Source organism: Meleagris gallopavo, chromosome 2 (assembly GCF_000146605.3).
Source record: "Meleagris gallopavo isolate NT-WF06-2002-E0010 breed Aviagen turkey brand Nicholas breeding stock chromosome 2, Turkey_5.1, whole genome shotgun sequence".
NCBI lineage: Eukaryota > Metazoa > Chordata > Aves > Galliformes > Phasianidae > Meleagris > Meleagris gallopavo.
This window is the reverse complement of record NC_015012.2, coordinates 7,524,051-7,542,490: the sequence shown is the minus strand read 5'-3', so window position 1 is coordinate 7,542,490 and position 18,440 is coordinate 7,524,051. Positions and strand designations below refer to the sequence as shown.

The 18,440-nt window shown below is 38.4% G+C and overlaps 1 protein-coding gene across 5 annotated transcripts in view; it reads right to left on the bottom strand.

Annotated features, from left to right (window-relative positions):
* The window catches only part of WDPCP (WD repeat containing planar cell polarity effector), a 142,703-nt gene that overhangs the window by 121,547 nt on the left and 2,716 nt on the right, over positions 1-18,440 (bottom strand). The window contains exons 1-2 of one of the 5 annotated variants that reach the window (XM_019612553.2): positions 18,157-18,384; positions 17,497-17,571 (exon numbers count right to left, since the gene is read on the bottom strand). The exons of 2 other annotated variants lie outside the window; for them this stretch is intronic. The gene's annotated coding sequence lies outside the window, so the exon portion shown is untranslated. 2 more of the 5 variants (XM_019612554.2, XM_031552303.1) reach the window with 2 other exon arrangements.

Sequence of the window (18,440 nt, the reverse complement as noted above, 5' to 3'; positions counted from 1 at the left end):
AAAAAAGGTCCTATGTTGGCAGCATAGTCTGAAAAGATGTTGCTTGTTGTAATTCTAATTTGGGCCATGCAACTGGTAAAATATCAACAATGACCACTATCACTTGAAACACAAACTAGTATGAAAGCATTCTTTCAGCCTTTGATGAAGCAGGTCTTTGGCATCAGAAGAAGAAAAGTAATAATTAAACTATTTTGAAACATCATCCTTTAACAACAGTACATCTCCCCTGCTCTTTTGGAGTCTCTGTATTGATTCCAGACTCATCTCACCTTAAAAGCAGCTTGCAGGCAGTAAGTGGAGTGCCATAAACTCCTATACACACCGTGTTCTTCAGTCTCTGGTAAGATATCCCTTACATTAAAGACAACTACTAACAGACTGACAGCAACAGTGCAAAACCAATTTTGTTCATGTTTAATTAAATATTTAGACCTGAAACAAACAGAAGAGCCAGACGCTACTTTATGGTAAAACAACCTGTGTAAATTTTCCATTTCTCAACACTGTGCTTCTCCAACTCTTTGTTGCACTCATCTTGAACGTCACACTTCCAAAAGAGACAGGCTGAATTCTCAGCCCACCTCATGAACACTTCAGCACTGAACTCAGGTGTGGTCTTATGATAGTTTATAGCATATCCAGTCCAAAAAGTAAACAAAAGAGTACTTATTTTTGAAAAAGTGTCTGAATTCAAGAAAAAAAATACAAAATAAGAAGTCACATGGAAAGAAACACTGTTGGGAGAGAAAGTGCAATTGGAAGTGGTCTTTAAATTTCAGAGGACATAGGCAATCATGAGACTTAAGAGGTGAATGCTTCAGGATAACTGGAAAAAAACTACACAAAGAAAAAATGACTTGCTGCTTTTAAAAGACATAGAAATTACCTTGAAAATAGGCAAACTTCCAAACTCATTCCCAGGGAGCAGTGATCCTCCTCCTTCCTTAGGCCTGACCTATCCTTTAAATCACGTTCAGAGGCATATAATCAACTTTATATGGTAAAGGAATGTGGAAAATGCCCAAGGCGAAGGGGAAGGTAACGTTTGGCAAGGGGGAAGCCAGAGTGGGGCAGACAGAATAGAAGGAGAAGGCACATTACCTTTCCTCACATAAAATTTTTACTAAGTCACACATGTCATACAAACACGTTGTCTGATTTTTGGTAGAATTTCAGCTTGTTACCAATTAGCAGAAACCAAGAAGAAAAAGTTCTCTTTGAATCTATTAAATTCTGAAAGTGCATAAATCAAATTGCACATATAACAAACTGATGAGGGGGAAAATAAATTACAGCCTGCTGTTTTCAGGGGTTCAAAGGATCACAAGTGATTAGGAACAAACAATTCCTTGGATATTTTTTTCTGAGCTCTCAGACCAAGAATCCACAAAAGAAGGAACAGGTGGCTTGCCTGGAGTTGGTTTATTGCTTAGGAGAAACAAAATTTGCCTAGTTTTCTTCTCATGAAATCCAGTTCACTCCAAAAAAAATATGTGGAAACGCTTGATATTCATTTCTTATGATTAGTAAGATAAGTAACCTAGTTTTTCTTAGAGGAAGACTTAGGCAGTTTGTTTTTGCATTGCCATTTGTTTTCCCTACTGTTGTCATGATGCCTGAGGACCTCTAAAATTAAAAGTTTTATTAGTTAAAATTAAAACCCTATTGTGCCAAACATTACAATTGCTGAAATATTCTTCCTAAACCCACAGTGCTTCTAAACTGCAAATGTAGGAAGAACACCAGGCACCTGGCTCCACGGGCAGCAGGCTCTGCCAACACGATCAGTGCATCAGCACAGCCAACAAAAGGCACTCTGGTTTGCCAGCTCAAGTTCAGCTGAGCAACAACTCCTCCCACTCTCCAGCTCCAAACGCCAGCCTTCCTCTTCTGAGAGGCCACTGCATTTATCATAAGGTATCTCTACAAATCTGAGGAAGCCACCAAATGTGCTTTTTGAGAATTCGGTCTTATTTAAGATATTAAGCAGATGCTATTTAATGCAGCTGCCTTAATCAACACTTAAATACTCTTTTTTTTTTTTTCCCCCCAGTACTCTGTATCACAAAGTATCAATCCAACGACTGGAAAAGACTGCTTTGTACAAAGTTCAAGATCAATTCCCTTTACATAAGGCATCAAGAAAGAAGCCTGAAAGATCCCGAAGATGGCACTCTGCTGCAGCCTGAGTAGCCCTGATCATTGCATCACCCAGCAGCCTACAGAAGCAACAGACTTGATAACTGAATAACGTAACCACCTCACTGGCAAAAACAAAGACGACGCTTACATGTTTTTATAGAGGAGTGATCTGCTCTTGATTGCGCAGACCTGTAAGCAACTGTTTTGAAGACTATGCATTATACATAGCCCAACACAAATGTGAAGGTGGTGACAGATTTATCCCTTGGAGGTACGATAGGCTCTGTGATCCTAAGTTTATCCTAAACCACTTCAATAGCCACCAAAACACATTTGCCACGATCACAGTTTTTTTCTGGCAAGTCCAAAGAACAGGAAAGTTTCTCCCTGTCAGTTCAAAACAAATAGAAGCAGCAGAGCTTTTGAGCGGGTCAACACTGGATAATGCTGAAGAATGCCACAAAAAAAAAAATGAAAAACAGGTATTTTCTTCTTGTGCAAACACTTGGCCTTTCTCCATTACTTTCTCGCTCCTCCATTTTAAGCTCACGAGAACAGAGTGAGTTAAGCATATCATCAAGATTGTCTCTTACATAAAATCTTTAGCCAGGCTAATATTTGCAGCTCAAAACACTGCCCTGTCCAAAACGTTAGTTCTGGTTAGAATAACAAAGTAGATGAATAAGATAAGAACCAAAGTGTTCCTATTTATTGCAGCCAGAAAACAAAAGAGGCTGCTGACACGTAGGAGAGGAGTAACTCACAGTTTTTTTCAACAGAACTATCTAATTTACCAATTCAGTAAATTCAAATAACAAATTAATCTAGAATTAGATCAGGACTACAGAGAAGTTTTCAGTTTACTTTGCAAGACGGCATTTTGAAAGTGATTTTTTTTTTAAAGCAAACTGAAGAGCAAAACACCAGAAAACCCTGTAATTTTAACTGAAATTCCAGATTTTAAAATTTTCTCCTTTTTTTTTCCGCCCTCGTTTTTAGCAAGTAAAGACAAGTACAGCTTTCAGCTTTATGGGAATTACTTTCACTATCACACTGTCAGGTGCCTGGTAAATCGCTGGAAAAAAAGCCCTGAACAATTACAGTACCAAGCTGGTTTTAGAACAAGACGCGCAATTTCTTTTAGAAATAAGAGTTAAAAAGAAAAAAAAAACACAAGCCTTTTGTTCTCTACCATGTACAACCTGAATTAATTTCTAACATCTTCTATAAACCTTCATCGTTATGCAGACATAACAAACATGAAACGTGGCAAAAGTCGACAAGTTAATTTATTACAGTATTTAATCAACAATCTATCATGATCTTCAGAAAAGATAAACTAGAAAACAGATTCTCATTCTGTGGAGAAGATAAAAGTAAATGGGAAACTCTGAAAGTGTTCCAGAAATGCAAATGCATACATCATTTGTGCTAAAGGCAACACCAACATTTTCCCTTAAATGAAGCAATATATAAACATGTAAGAACAGGGAAGCATTTTTCTGTCAGCAGAAAACACAGAAGCATTGCCTGTGATGAGTAAGTAAGCGATCAAACCAAAAAGAAAAAAATAGCAATATGAACTACACAGTGCTTCAAATTTTATTTTCAATGTGCTTGGATGCCTCAATAGATACCGGCTGCAATCTAAAAACAATACTAACTAAAAACAGTGCAACTTGTTTGATTTTCTACACATTCATCATCTATAAGCCTGTCATTATTGTGCCATCTTCATATTCCCAAACCTCCACATTAGGCTCCTTGCATTTCCCAAATACTTTACACATTCAATTCAGCTTGTTCATGGATTCCTATCCATGCCCTTTAATTTCTTTTTCCATTCTCTCCTCTATCACTTTATGCAACTCTCATGTCAGCCAAGCACAGCATACTATGGCTGATCTGGAACTGCAGAGTTTCTCAGCAATCAGTAAGTATATATTGAATTATTGATCTTGTAGGCAAAACAGAAGAAAATCCTTAAGTCCAGGTTGCAGCCTTTTATTGAGGAGAATGGAGGAGAGAACTCTACTTTAGATGTCTTAAATTTTCACACAGTGAACACATTTGGAGCTTTGGAGATCTCTACCTTACCTGTTATTGGAACTGGCCACCAAGCTCCAAAAATATGGAAGGAAACAGAAAAGCAGACTGCATGATCAGTTGTCCCTTAGGTAACCAAAGAAAAATGCTGTCCCTTACTCAGCAGCTTTTGCTGAGCCAAGTAATCAAAAAAGAAAACACCTCTGTTTTGAATATAACTACATCCATTGTCTACCTGGAAATTACAGCTGCTACTCTGAGCTAAGCGTTAAGTCTACCTCCCATTCATAATTTCAAGGTAGGAAAACACTTTGTGTTAAATAACCAGTGTTACAACACCCAAGCTCGTTCTAATGCATTAGCACTGCAGATAAACTGATGTAAAACCTAATCTCAGTAGTTGCCATGATCAACAGAACTATTTGCTCCTTTTACAAAGGTAAATTTCATAGTTTGAAATCTATTTTTCAGTACACTTCAAATCTGTTAAGCATTAAGGTTAACAAGAAAAATGGCATCGATGTTAACTATTTTCTTAAATATAAAATTATACAACATTCTTAAAAACCATTCATCCTTCAAAACTCAACGATCGCTGTAGGGTGAGTCACTCACTGCCCCTTTTCAAAAAGAATTATTACATTTCAACTGCCACTGCTTAAGATAAACATGCAAATCCATATTTCCATCTCTCTTTTGAAAACTAGAGTATTGATAAATTGTCTTTAGGACCCTGAATTCAAACATTTTGTGGTTATGAAGAATCCACTGCCACAGCAAACATACAAGTGGGCAATAAATGCCAGTCACTGATTCAGTTTTGAACAATTTAATGTCTTAATAATCAAAAGGAATGTTAGCCAAGCTGAGGAAAGATGCATGGATGAGTGATAAGATAAAGTAATGTATCTTCAGTGAGAAAGAATGAAGAATAACTCATTCTTCCTGAAATAAAAGGTAAAAATTGCAATGCACCTCTACCTGGTGACAGCCAAATGGATTTCAGGAATGTTTTCTGCACTTTTTCAAAATATAGGAGAAAATGAGAACAAAACCTAATTAGTAATACAATGGAGCTGTAATAGCGGGCATGAAAAAACATTCTGGGGTGCATGGATATGCCTTTCCCCAGAGGGATAAAGTTCCTTATACCCAATTTCTGGCATCTCCAACCACAATCCCGATTTTGCTGGGCAGACCACTTTTTCATCACTTGCTCTTCATACAAAAGTGTGCTCTGGAGTTACCATTCTAAAAGGCAAACAATAACTCATTTCATAGCTCTTCTTCAAATGTGGATAGTGAACTCTAATGTGTTTCTCAAAGTCAGAGAGAAGTGGGACACATGAAAATGTGGAACAGGTAAAACCCAGGCAAGGCCCAAGGTGTCCAGCAGGATTTGAAGCAGTTCAATCTCTTAACTTCTTCTGGAGAAATGGACAACAGCTGTCACGTTGAGGAAACTGCTTCAGTTCTTGTCGAGCTCATTTCTGCTTTCACATTCCCCAGCACCAGCTGGAGTTAAAACAAAGCAAAAACAAACAAAAATCCATTTTTTTTGCTTTATGTAATGATTCATCAAGATAGTTGTATCTTTTTGGAGTATGATGAGTGCCTAATTATAGTGATTCAAATCTCTTGTCACCTGCAGGCTAAACTACAGATAGCAATGGTTTTTAGTCAGAGCTGATAGTGAAAAAGAACTTGACACAGCATGCAATGGTTTGTTAAGCATGATATATGCTTAAAACATCAGTATTAAAAACATCACTCCCCTTATTAATCTAGCCAGGAGGAGAAGAAATCACATGATTTCAAGTTCAAAGTTGCTAAATCCCTTATCCAGCAGGAGAACATGCTTGTCTGATTACATTTTCAGGTTGAATGCATTGTCACTCCATCACCTTTACCCACATTCCGCCCTGCTTTGAGCCTGTTTGCTTCTGTCAGCTCTTCCATCTCCTAATTTTTTTGCAATTGCTTAGAAGTTCCTTCAGCTTACTATTTTTCTCCTTTGAAAACGGTTATATGCTAGTTGGGCCCTCTAGTGAATGTTGATGTTAATGCACTAGACATCCATGATAAGCATTCCCAGTGTTTTTTGCATTTATGTTGTCCCCCAGTAAGAAACTTCTGAAAGAACAGCTACTTGGTCCATGTGCCTTTCACAAGTGGGCCCTATATGTGCTCATACAACCTCAAAAGAAGCACAAGCTGAGCGATGGCCACACTCGTTGCACTGTCACTTACTATCAAGACCCAGATTCAAGCACTCAGCTCCGTGAATGGCAACTTCTGCTAACCCCCTGAAAAACCTGCATCAAAAGCTCAGTGGGAAACTTGAGGGCTGAGGTCAGAGAAGCAGCTTCCTCACCAGGAGCAGAAGCTCAGGAATGAAAACCGCTTAACACTTCAAACACAGCTCCTTTATGAGGACAGAGATCTGCAGTATCCCCCGAGATCAAAAGGCTACGAATGGCATGTATACACACGCACACATCAGGTGGATGTGGGAAATGGTGAACAAATTCAGACCCTAAAAACATGATCAGCTACAGCGTAAGTCAGAGAGCAGCACTCACACGTCTCACAAACCACGCTGCACGCCTTAAGCCAATCTCAAACTTCAGCATCTTGAAAACAATCTCAATACTCCCATATCATTCATTTCAGATTCTTCAGGTACTATTTCACGTTTATTAACATAATTACTCATCTAATCTTGAGCCATTTACTTGTCTTTCGCTTTTAGTTTCTTCAGATGAAAAAGGACCTTGCTAAGAGGCAAAACTGGAGATGGTTAAAATGGTTTAAATAAAAAGCTGCAATTAAATTTAAACAGATTTGTGATGTCACCTAAAATATTTACGTTTTTTAAAGGAATATTTTGGGTTTTTTTTTAAAGGAATATTTTGGGTTTTTTTTAAAGGAATATTTTGGGTTTTTTTTAAAGGAATATTTTGGGTTTTTTTTAAAGGAATATTTTGGGTTTTTTTTTAAAGGAATATTTTGGGTTTTTTTTAAAGGAATATTTTAAAAATAGGCTGCATTATGAACAAACCCCAAAATTAGACAGTCAAAGCTTCCAACAGTGTAAGGGAAAAAAGAAATCAGTGACGTAACAAAGAAACTAGCCATGGTACAATTAGTATGAACGATGTCAGTTTTATTCCTATTAATTACCAATCTGTTGTGCATTTAACTTCACTAAGTGAGATCTCTACGTTGATAAAAGCATCAAAGATCAACAAGCATAAATATGAATGTCCTTTGTAAGAATATCTGCTGTTTACACCAATGAATCCTTTCAGTCATCATAAGGAAGGAGAAGCCTAACAGAATAGCAATCTAAATAGAGAGAAAGCTGCAAATTTTGTTAGAACTTCCAAGGCTACTTAAAATTCGGTCCACCTCTTGGCTTGTCACACTCAATCTAGATTTCAAAAGAAATTATGGAAAGGAAGATCTATACATATTTTAAAACAGATTTTAAAAGAGCTGAGAGTGAAGGCCTTCCCAGTTTTGGAGGGAACAGTTATTAACAGGCAGCTGTAGATGTCCCAGAACACGAGGAAACAGCACACAGGTGAGCAGGTTTTCTAATAAGCTTTGTGTTATGTGACGAAAGCAAGGCAAGGCAGAACCATTTGGAAGCCTGCTTTTCCTTCACTCCAAGATTAATTTTAACTCTACTTCTGAAGCTACCACCAAGTCTTCATTATCACTTAAGATGCGCGTATGATTTGCAATCAACAGATGTGACAAAACATGAACGAGCTTCAAAAACCAGCGAGTGATGGGCAGACTGTATCTCTGTCCCTTAATTCCTTCAGTCCACTTGAAAAATAACCTCATTTAAAATAAGGCACATTTATTAGAATGAAAATCCTCCTGTGATTAATACGCATTAATCTGGTGCTACAAGGATGAAACCTGTCCTGCCTGATTTCTAAATAAAACACCGTTAAACCCTGCATAATGAAGTAATGACTGTTTATGGTTTCTCTGTGAATTCTAGCAGTAAGACTTCAGATGTGGTCACAGAAATCATAAATCTGCTTTGTTATCTAGAAAACAAAACATTTACAGCAATTTTCTGCTATTACAAGCAATTGTCTTTAATTACCCCAGTATATTACTTCATTGTCTCAAAAGACAGGATGTCAGTGTGAATAGCATTGGTTTGGCAGCCCCAAATTATCAACAACCATCAAAATGGTACATGCTTTTTCTCTTCCCTTCCCTGAAGACAGTATCTGAGCTTTCAAAGCAGGCTGACTTCCTACCTTACTATCACGCAAAAGAAAAATGCAAGTGGAAGGAATCAAGCAGATAATTTTAAAAATTGCAAGTGGTGTGTTCATGGCTTTCAAGCTTGTTCTTTGCATTGTGCATATCCTTTAATTATCAATCATTTCACAGCTCGATCCACTCTCCCTAGCAACTCATTTCTCATTTGACTCCAATTTACAACAAAGATAAGTGGCAAAATAATAGAAACAATGGTACCGTGCAAGCAACCTATTACTTGACAATAACTCTGCTGTCAGCTATGCAAGGATGCCTTAGCAACACCGGCCAAACAGTGGCAGATTTCTTGTTCAGAAGAAAATTCATTTTTACAAGAATGAGGAACACCAACCAAGCAAACACAAAAAGACAGCAACTACTCACTACCCTTAGTTGCCATGAAAATCAAACAACTGTAAAACTGCCACACCTCAGTTACACATTTTGACTGCTTTATGTCAACTTGGGCACTTACACCTAGCCGAAGACTTTGTCCTTATGTTTGTAACTCTGTACACCCACGTATTCCCAAGAAATTTTTATCGTTTACAAATTTTGGAGAATGGTTTCCATCACAAAGAGCATATTTGTCATTTTTAAGCAGTTTGAAGATTAATTAGTTACTGTTACAAACACATTCATCCTATGCAATTTGCAATGATTTTCTCTCCAACAGAGCAGTGACAGATCCATCTGTTTAGCTGCAACATTTGTTTTCTTTCCATTTCTCTTGCTGTAGAAGAAATGATTAAGTTAACTCATACATGCAAGCGTCATGTTCCTCAGCAGTGGCAGTGCACAACAAAACAAGTAAATTGCTTCAACTGTGGGAAGCAGAGTTAAGTGATTTCTCTATTTTTTAGAAGTCTTTATTTTACAAAAGTATTTTATGGCAGATTGAATATTAGGAGTTCTCTCTTTTATATGTAGATTCTTTTCTCCTAGAACCTTTGAGTTGGGTTCGCTCAAATTAAAGTTATGGCTGCTGTCACACCTCAGTGTGATACTTCTTTTTCAAATACCTTCATGTATTAAGAGAGGCAGCAGTATTTTCACCATTATCGCTATTTGTTTCTTCAAAAGAAGGCCAGCTACATAATCTTCATACTAATCCATGAATGATTAAATGTGATATACATGAGAAAAAGATGCAGAAATTTAATTCTTCTGCTTCCTCGTTCCATTCACCAAGTAGCGCATTTCATTTCATGACAATAACTTTAATTCAATCCCAGTAAAGAGACTTTCTTAAAAATGAAGTTGGAAATAAATGCAGAATCACCAGCTTACATAGGCTCAGTTACAGAAAGACATTTACATGCTGTTCATCCACGATGGGAGAGTTCTAAAATTCACAGCATTCCATCTTCTGAAACTCAAGCAGCAGTACCTCCATAGGGGCAGTTCATTCCCCATGCACTGAACATGGATACACCTCGACATCCTGCAAAGCAGAGAGAGACCCAAAAAGCCACGTGGGGGATTTCTGTTATCTTACGTAAAAAAGCCTACCTGGACAAAGAATGAATAAACAAATAAAACACCCTAATAAAAGAGGGAAGTGACAGTTAAACATCACTGACACATGCCAAAAAAGATAGATCAGACGGATCTTACTGCAATCTTAATGTTTAATTTCCCTTTGATGAAACCTCAAGCAATCAAGCTGTTTTGAAATCAAACAGCCCCGTGAGAAATAAGTTCCACTTACAGCCTAAGCATTTATTACAACTAAATGGCTACTGATTCATTAACAGCCTGACTTTTGTATTTTACCTCATGAATGGCACTGTGCTATGAATTGTCCAGTAGCAACCTTACACTGAATTCCAGAGGAAGAGATCTTTGTAGTCACCTGAAACTAATGAAGTTAACAAGGCTACCAGCATGTATGGAACTCTGCCAACACAGCAGAAATGAACAATCTGAGCTTTCACCTAAATTCTGTCCCAAGCTTATCTGCTGACATTCTATCATGCAGAGTTTTGCTTCACTGTGAATATATTAATTCTATTTACAAAGGAATACAACTCTTTCAGGCACAGGAGGACTGTCCGTTCACCATTCTGCTTCAGAGGACAAGTGACACCATAAAAGCAGAAGGAGGTGGGCACCTTCCTGCAGCTCACTGCATCACACTTGCTTCAGGCAAACAATGAACAAATAGGTGTCCACTGAAACACACAGCTCAGGTGAGAAATTTGAAATGGCTTCATTCACACATCATGTTTTACATTTGCCCCTGCTTATGTGATTATTTAATCACTTTATGTACTCAATAAAACCATTAGCAAAGAAATAACCACGCAACATTTTTTTGACAATGAAACTGGAGATAAAGCCATATAATATGACTGATTTTGAAGGCCACGTATGCTTTAGAAATTACACTAAAAGAGTAAGACTTTCACAAGCCTTCCATTTGTCAGGAAAGATGGTTCTGACATTTACAGAGCCATCTAGCTTTCCTCCAAAACAGAATATTCTCAAAAACTGTACCACTTAAGAGTTTGGTGAAAAGCTAGATAGCAATAAGACTTTATTGCCCCGAGATAGATGGCCTTGCCTTTTAAAAGGTGAATTCAAAGGCAATCCTCCCTCATTCCTTATACAATGGCAACTGCATCTGCAAAATAGGGTCTCACTCTGCCCACACAGAAGTATGGCTGGAAGTACCTGACATCAGCTACAATGGAAAAAGGCAGCCTACCATCCTTCACAGCCCTCAGCTCCCACAAAAAAGGGACAGAGCCCATGAACAGAGTGCCAGCAGGTGCCACTGGTACTCCCAGCAGTGACAGAGGATCTCGCAGCAAGGCTGCAGTATTCCAGTAGCTTTTATTACAGAAAAGTGAAGTTAATTCACCGAGAGATGAGCCTAGTATTGCAGTCAGCCTAACAGCAAAGTTTCACTAATTCATATCTCACACAGCTACACTGTACAGTGAGACTAATGTATACATTATATCCTAATGTATATAATATATACTATACTGAGTATACTAATGTATACTCAGAGTTGATATCCACATGATGAAGGACAAAAGCATGCACTAAACTGCATTTATCACGCATCTTAAGTGGATGATCACTGTGGAGATCACTGTCCTTTCAAATTCTTTCTGCAGTTCTTAAGTCCTTAAAACAGCTCCCCCTCTCCCATCTGGTTTGTTAGGCAAGTCACACTGCTACCATTTCACAGGCAGCACTGTTTATAAAACTGCTTAGCATGAAACTCTACACAGATTTGAACAATCAAAATACTGACCTGTGAGTGTTGCTGGACACTCTTCATGTCCACCTCAGTAAAAGCAGAAAGAAGAAAAAAAGTCACCAACAGACTTTCCAACAGAAATGTAGCACTTTGCAGCTCTGCCAAACACAGAGAGACTTAATCTCAAGATAAGGAATACATGCTAGAGATTCTGTAACCATTTTGGAATTACTCTCCTTTTTTTCCAGAAGAATCTTGTGAGCTGAGGACTTGCTTTGGAAGCTTTGGAAATAGCTTTGCTATCAAATAAGGTCTAAAACTAAACTTAAAAAAAAAAACAACACAACAATAAAGGTGAAATTAGAACTTTTTAAAAAAATTAAGTTCACTAACAAGTTTGTCAAATTAATTCTTCCAGACTTGTGTAGATACTATCGTTAACAACGTTTGGTATTTGCACATGACCTCTCTCCAAGGAGTATATTCATGCTTGGGTTTGGAATTTTATACATTTACCAAAGCAATACAAAATACTAAATATTTGTCTTACGAGAAGAAAAAAAATGCATACAATGAAAAAAAACACAAACCTCTGTGGTAACTTTGAGGTCTGACAACTTGTAAGTTAGCAATGACAGCTCTGGGATGAAGTCTTTGAGAGTGCACTGGAAGTTTTAATGAAAGATGACAAAAAGCCACAGTGGCAGGTTCACGTGAGGAAGCTTTAAGGTTAGTTGCAATGTATTTAAAAAGAAACAACATTCAAATAAATTATTTTTCACTGCAGTACGCCTAGTTCTTGGAGATGGAATTAAAATTGGGCTTTCATTTTAGAGCAAGTAAAGCATAATATTAGACTATAATACTGCATATACTACGGAGATCCAAATGCCCACGGTGTTGCAAGAGAACATTTTCCCTCAGGCATTTGAAATTTAATGCTTCTTTAATATTCTCTGTTGGATATTGTTAGAATGGAATTTCAAATATTTCCTGCAATTTGAGTTAAAGATTACTGAATAATGCTGAGCAGCAAAAAATTTTTGAAGCATACATCTAAAGCTGGCATAGTAGCTCAATGTCCTGTTGTTTCTTGCTTCAGCAAAATTAATTTCTACAGTCTTCAACCATGAATTCAAGCACCTCCTGGAGATTCAAACCCATAATTTAACTGTAGAGCATTTCTCGTTCCCTTGACTAATACACTGAGGGTAGACCCCGGATGTCAGACAGCTATGAAAGGTAAAGGCCATTTCATAGCAATACTTTATCTTCTTTCAAATGAGACAGAATGCAACTTGAAAATCATTATCTGGCCTATTACTGTAAATAAATGGGATTACCTGTGATGAAATGGATATACATGGTTTTGCCCATATTAAGAGTATAGACTGGAAGAGTAGCATCTTTCCCCTAGAACTCCAAATGTTCAAAAGGCTTTCCTTCAATTAAGATCCAATTTCTTCAGCATCTGTATGCTAGTGAACCATACTAGTGAACCATCATAACAGCTGCTAAGGAACTAAAGGCAGACTGCAAATTAAACCTAAAGAAAAAAAAATGAAGCACAGCTGTATAATTCTAGAAACAAACCAGGAAAAAAAAACTGAACCAGAATCACAATTCCCTTTGCTTGATTACTTCACAGGGAAACTTCCTTCACTCAGTGATGCAGCTGCTTTCTTTTCCATCATTTGCATCCAGATTACAAGCACAGGATGCTCCTGATTTGTTCCAGAGCCACGGATCCCTTATTCCTACCAGGCACACGCTGACTCGCTCTTTGGTTCTCCTCTATGTCAAGCCTTTCAATTCCTCTCAAAAATGGCCCAGGATGCTGCTTCAGAAAGTACAGCTACTGTGACTTTGCATGAAATATTTCCTCCACGTCTTCCCAGACTTTCCCTTCTGTAAGGAATTGATTTTTAGAAAAAATAACTTTAAAAACTCTACATTGTAAGCCATGGTTTTCACTCCTCGGGTATTTTTATTGATATTGCAGATAATAATTCAATTCTTAAGAGAAATACAATCCGCATAATGGTAGCTATTGACAAGTTCCTCCTGTGCAAATACAGAAACAAATAAAAACTGACATTGTAAAACAACCTGAAATATTTTAAGTAAACTCTTCTATAGGAAACTAACCTATCTCTTCCCATTGCATTTAAAACATATCAACATTTCACGAGATTTTATAAAACAAGAAGCAATTGAATGAAGAAGCTATTGTATAATACCAATAGTTTTGAGATGTTTGTTAAAAAAAATACTTCAATTACTCACGTGCTTTCAGCTAGCACATTAAGCTATTGGGTTTACTGAACTATGAAAACAGGCTGGTTTCTTCCAGCCTCTTTTGAATTTCTCAAAAACAGCAGTGCTATGGATATGCCTTGGAAACTGACCACAAAAACAATTTCCAAAAAAATTAAATACACCAAAGAAATGCACCGCAAAGGCCATTCTTTTCCCCTCCTTCCCTTTACCACCTCCCAGAGGTCTGTGTAAACCTCTATCACCTCAACTCTTCTACTATGGGAAGTACCACCTAATTAACTCAAGCTGCAAAGCTAGACAACAAACAGCCTCTCCCATGCATTGACTTCAATGAGTAGAAAACCCATACCTCTGTACAGGTGTAAAAGTCTGTTTAATGAAGAGAAATAGCAAGTTCTATTAAAGGAGTGAAAGTAGGAAGACTCTCTCATACACCAAGAATGCAATTCTCCTGTTCAAAACAATTCAGAAATTCAACTTTACTAAATGTACAGCCAAGATACCAAAGTCTTTCTATGTGTCTGCTGTTATTTCACTTTCACGTGGGCTCTATAATCTGTACTTGGAAGAAGTGAGAGCAGAAAATCCTCTGAAAATGGGTCACAGATAGCAGATGACAACAGATCTCACGTGGTTTCTCAGCTTTACCTACATCCAAACCCCTGGACTTGTAGTAGTAGTTATTACCAAGCCCCTGGACTAATGCAGCCCCAAGTCAGCGAAGAAACCCTGCAAGAGCAAACACACCTGAGCTGCACTCCAAGCTCCAGAGGCCTGTGTGCATCACACCAAGTGCATCACATCCACCTACACAGAGACCACCGTAAGAGGCTTACACAGTTGGACTGATCTTTGCCACATGAGTAACAGGTGTTTGTACCATTAACATAGAAATGAGTAACAAAAAAAATCTGGTCACATTTTTAATTAAGATTTGATTTGTTGGTAGTTCATGAAGATTACTAATAGCTGTTATAAGTGTGCTATGCATCAGGTGGCTCTTCATAGTAGGTATATTGATACATGGCATCCCACCCACCTACTAAAATACTAGGGGCTTTCTAAATTCAATTAATGAATAATCAATTGCCTCTAATTACATAAAAACTACCTGAGCTATTAAAAAAATAGAAATGAAGCCATATCTCTGAAACAGATTCCAGAGACAGAAAGCAAAACTTCTATTTGAAAACGTTTCCTGAACTACAGCAAAATAATTAATAATAATAACAGTAAAAAGCAGGGTTATTAGCAGAAGGTCTAGATACACCAGTTTCTTCGTAACATCTAACACCCATGCAGGATCACATAGCTGAAGTTTAGAAATGAACACTAAAAAATGAGATCTGGCCATGAGAGTGGGGAATATAAAAAAAGTCCTGTATAAAAACATCAGCCCTTCATGCACTTACCTACCTTCATTTTTTAAGCTACGATTCTTATTGTTCTTTCTTATATCTACAACTTTATCCTGTTTTAAACTCTTGCAGGTTCCCTATCATCTTAAAAACTGACTTCTGGTCCTCTCAATCTCTTTCCTGGGATAGGCTTCAAAAAGTGCTCAAATTCTACTATTGTTTCTGGGATTTAAACCAGCAATTATACAGTTAATTTTTTTTACAAGGTCGTAAACATTTCAAGAATTACTTTTGTTCGAGATACATTTTCTGTATAAAAATTGCAAGCAAGTGCATTTAGAAGGAAAAACTGTATTATACACGGAGAAGATAAAAAAAACCTCCACAAATCATTGAAAATTGGGTATAAAAACTTAGCAAAAATAATTCAGCAATTTCTGTAGGTAGAAATGAAGAAAAGCTGATCCAAACTATAGTTACAGAACACTGACAGCTATTAAAAGAGAATAATTCATTTTAAATTAGAATTAAAAAAAAAAACAACAGAAATTATTCTGGCAGAGTACACTTCAGCACTACTAGCTGCCTTGAAAAATAATACTTAATCACCACAAGATAGAGATCAAAACAGTTTGAGTATTAATTGCGTTGTTTAGTTACACCAATTTGCATGTTACTTAGTTTTAGTGAATGCAAAATCTGTAAATTGCATTTCAATAAATATCTGAATGCCTGAACTGAAGTTCATTACTTCTTTTGCACTTAATTTGTTTCCACTTCTGCAGCTTTTTGGCCTACAGCTCTACACAAAAGACACACACAAATAAAACATGTGAGATTCATTAAAGAATATTAAAAAATGACACCAACACCTCACTATCTCATAAGTAGTGGCAACTGAAGATGTAAAATAGCAAGAATATTCTGAGACGATAAAAAAAATCCCACAAGGAAATCTGAAGACTGTGAAAAATTGACAGGAAAACAGCATTAAATTTAGAGTGAATTTCTCTGGAACTTTGAAAAGGTGTCAAGGCTAATAAATCAGAAAAATAACACAAATACAGCACATGCCTTGAGGACAAAAGAGAGCGCAGATTTAGGATGCAGAAACTCAAACAGTGTACGCTGTTTATAGATCCCCACTGCACCAACAATCTGAAGACAGTGATATGATTTAACAGCATGAGGAATACAACTGAGGACCAACACGTGCTGCCAAGAACACCAGAAGAGTTTCTATCCAGAAGACTTATTTTAAAAGCTAATAAACCGCAGGAAAAGGAGGTGTAAAAAAAAAAAAAAAGGAGAAAAGAAAGCATCATCTCTCATTTTTCTTGCTTAGTTTTGTATATTTTGCGTGGAAGACAAAATTCTAGCAAACAGAAACACTATTTAAGCCCAGCAAAAAGAATTGCAGAACTATTAAGTTTTGTTAAGTTGAAAAACTTCAATGCTGCCTTCAGTTAAAACATCACAAAAGACAGTGCAGTCTTAAACCAATGTTACTCTATCTGGGACTAATTATACCAGGAACATATTTAAAATAAACTGACGAACATTCACTACGAATCAGTTTCAACATTAGGTATGTTATCTCCAGCAATAAACTAAGGAGCACAAGCTTGGGCAGAAAAGGATGGAGAATGAAAACAGAGCCTTATCTACAGAAGAAACTTCAGCTAGCTTACCGGAAATTCATTAAACCAGTTGTTTAATGCTACACTGGCAGACAAATCAGTTTATAGCACACTTATACTGATTTTGCTGAAAACTGATAAGCAATCAAAGATAACTGATAATGCTTAGTGAAAAATCACCTTATGCAGGCCCACGTCAGCTTTTGGGTAAATGTAGATCTTAAATAACCTTAATTAAGTTCGTATGATGCATGCGTGCAAAAAAAAGGCCAGAGTTACTGGTGTAAAGCATCCTAGGATGCTCTGGAACGGTCTGTCTGGACAACAAGCTCCCTGGCACTGATGAGACACCTCTCACAGCAAGGCAGACCTCTGCTTTTGTTTGCAGCTGTTTGGCTTTAAATTCATCCCCAGACCAGAACTTAGGTCCAATCTTCATTCACAGCACGAGCGTGTCGCTGTTAAGCAGTACAAATCAGCATTGAGCAGTACGAGATGGAGAACAAACTCAGCATCACGATACCTTTTGAGCCCTGACACCGCTGCTTCCGATACTTCAGGAGCTGCCAGAGGGTCGGTCGATCAAACCACGGGAAGCCTGGAATTGTGGCGTGAGGATGATTAGCATCAAGGCTCACTACAGTGAGAACGCTTTGCGTGCCGTGTGTTCGTGTTTATGCTTAACACCGCTGCCCCAAAGGAGAAACTGATTTCTGACTGAGGAACTGACAGAAGTCAGCCTACGTGCTGCCCAAGTTGTTAAAACAATCACCTGTAAGGGGCTAAACAGGATTAAAAACTAATCCTGCTGAAAAATGTCGGGGCACGTGAGCCTTCAGCACAGGCTGAGCTAAATTACGGGATTTGTTCTGTGAGGAATCTTGTCAAGGCCTGGGGAGGAAAACAATCCACGGTGCGGTTATGCCAGCAGCTCGCTGACAGAGCTCAGCCCGCAGCACAACCAGAGGCTGCCCCTGAGAGAAGCGTGTCAGAGCACAGAGAGCCAGTCGGGGAGGAAGGCAGGAGGAGGCCGGGGCAAGCGGGTCTGAGGACCGCGGCCGTGCTGAGGCCCTTAGCAGCACCGTGCAGACGGCAGGGCCTGGGGAGACAGAGGGAATCCCGCGCGTCACCCGCACGCCGTTCCCGCTGCAGCGTCGCCTAGCAACCACCGCAGCGCCGCTACCTGCGCACGCGCAGCAGCCCCGTATTCTCGCGACGCGCGACGTCCCCTTCCTTCCTCTACAGCCGGTGTTGACACCTCCCCTCGCGCGCATGCGCTCAGCTGGCTCCTCTTAAGTGTCCTCTGTCTGACGCATGCGCAAACCCAACAGCCAACACCGCCCTAACCGCAATCCTTCCGAAGCGCACGCGCAGCTCTCGGAGCCGCTCATCGCCCCCTAGTGGGAGCGGACAGGATCAATGAACGGGCTGGAGGGGCGGGGCGCCGGGAAAACGGCGCCAATAGCG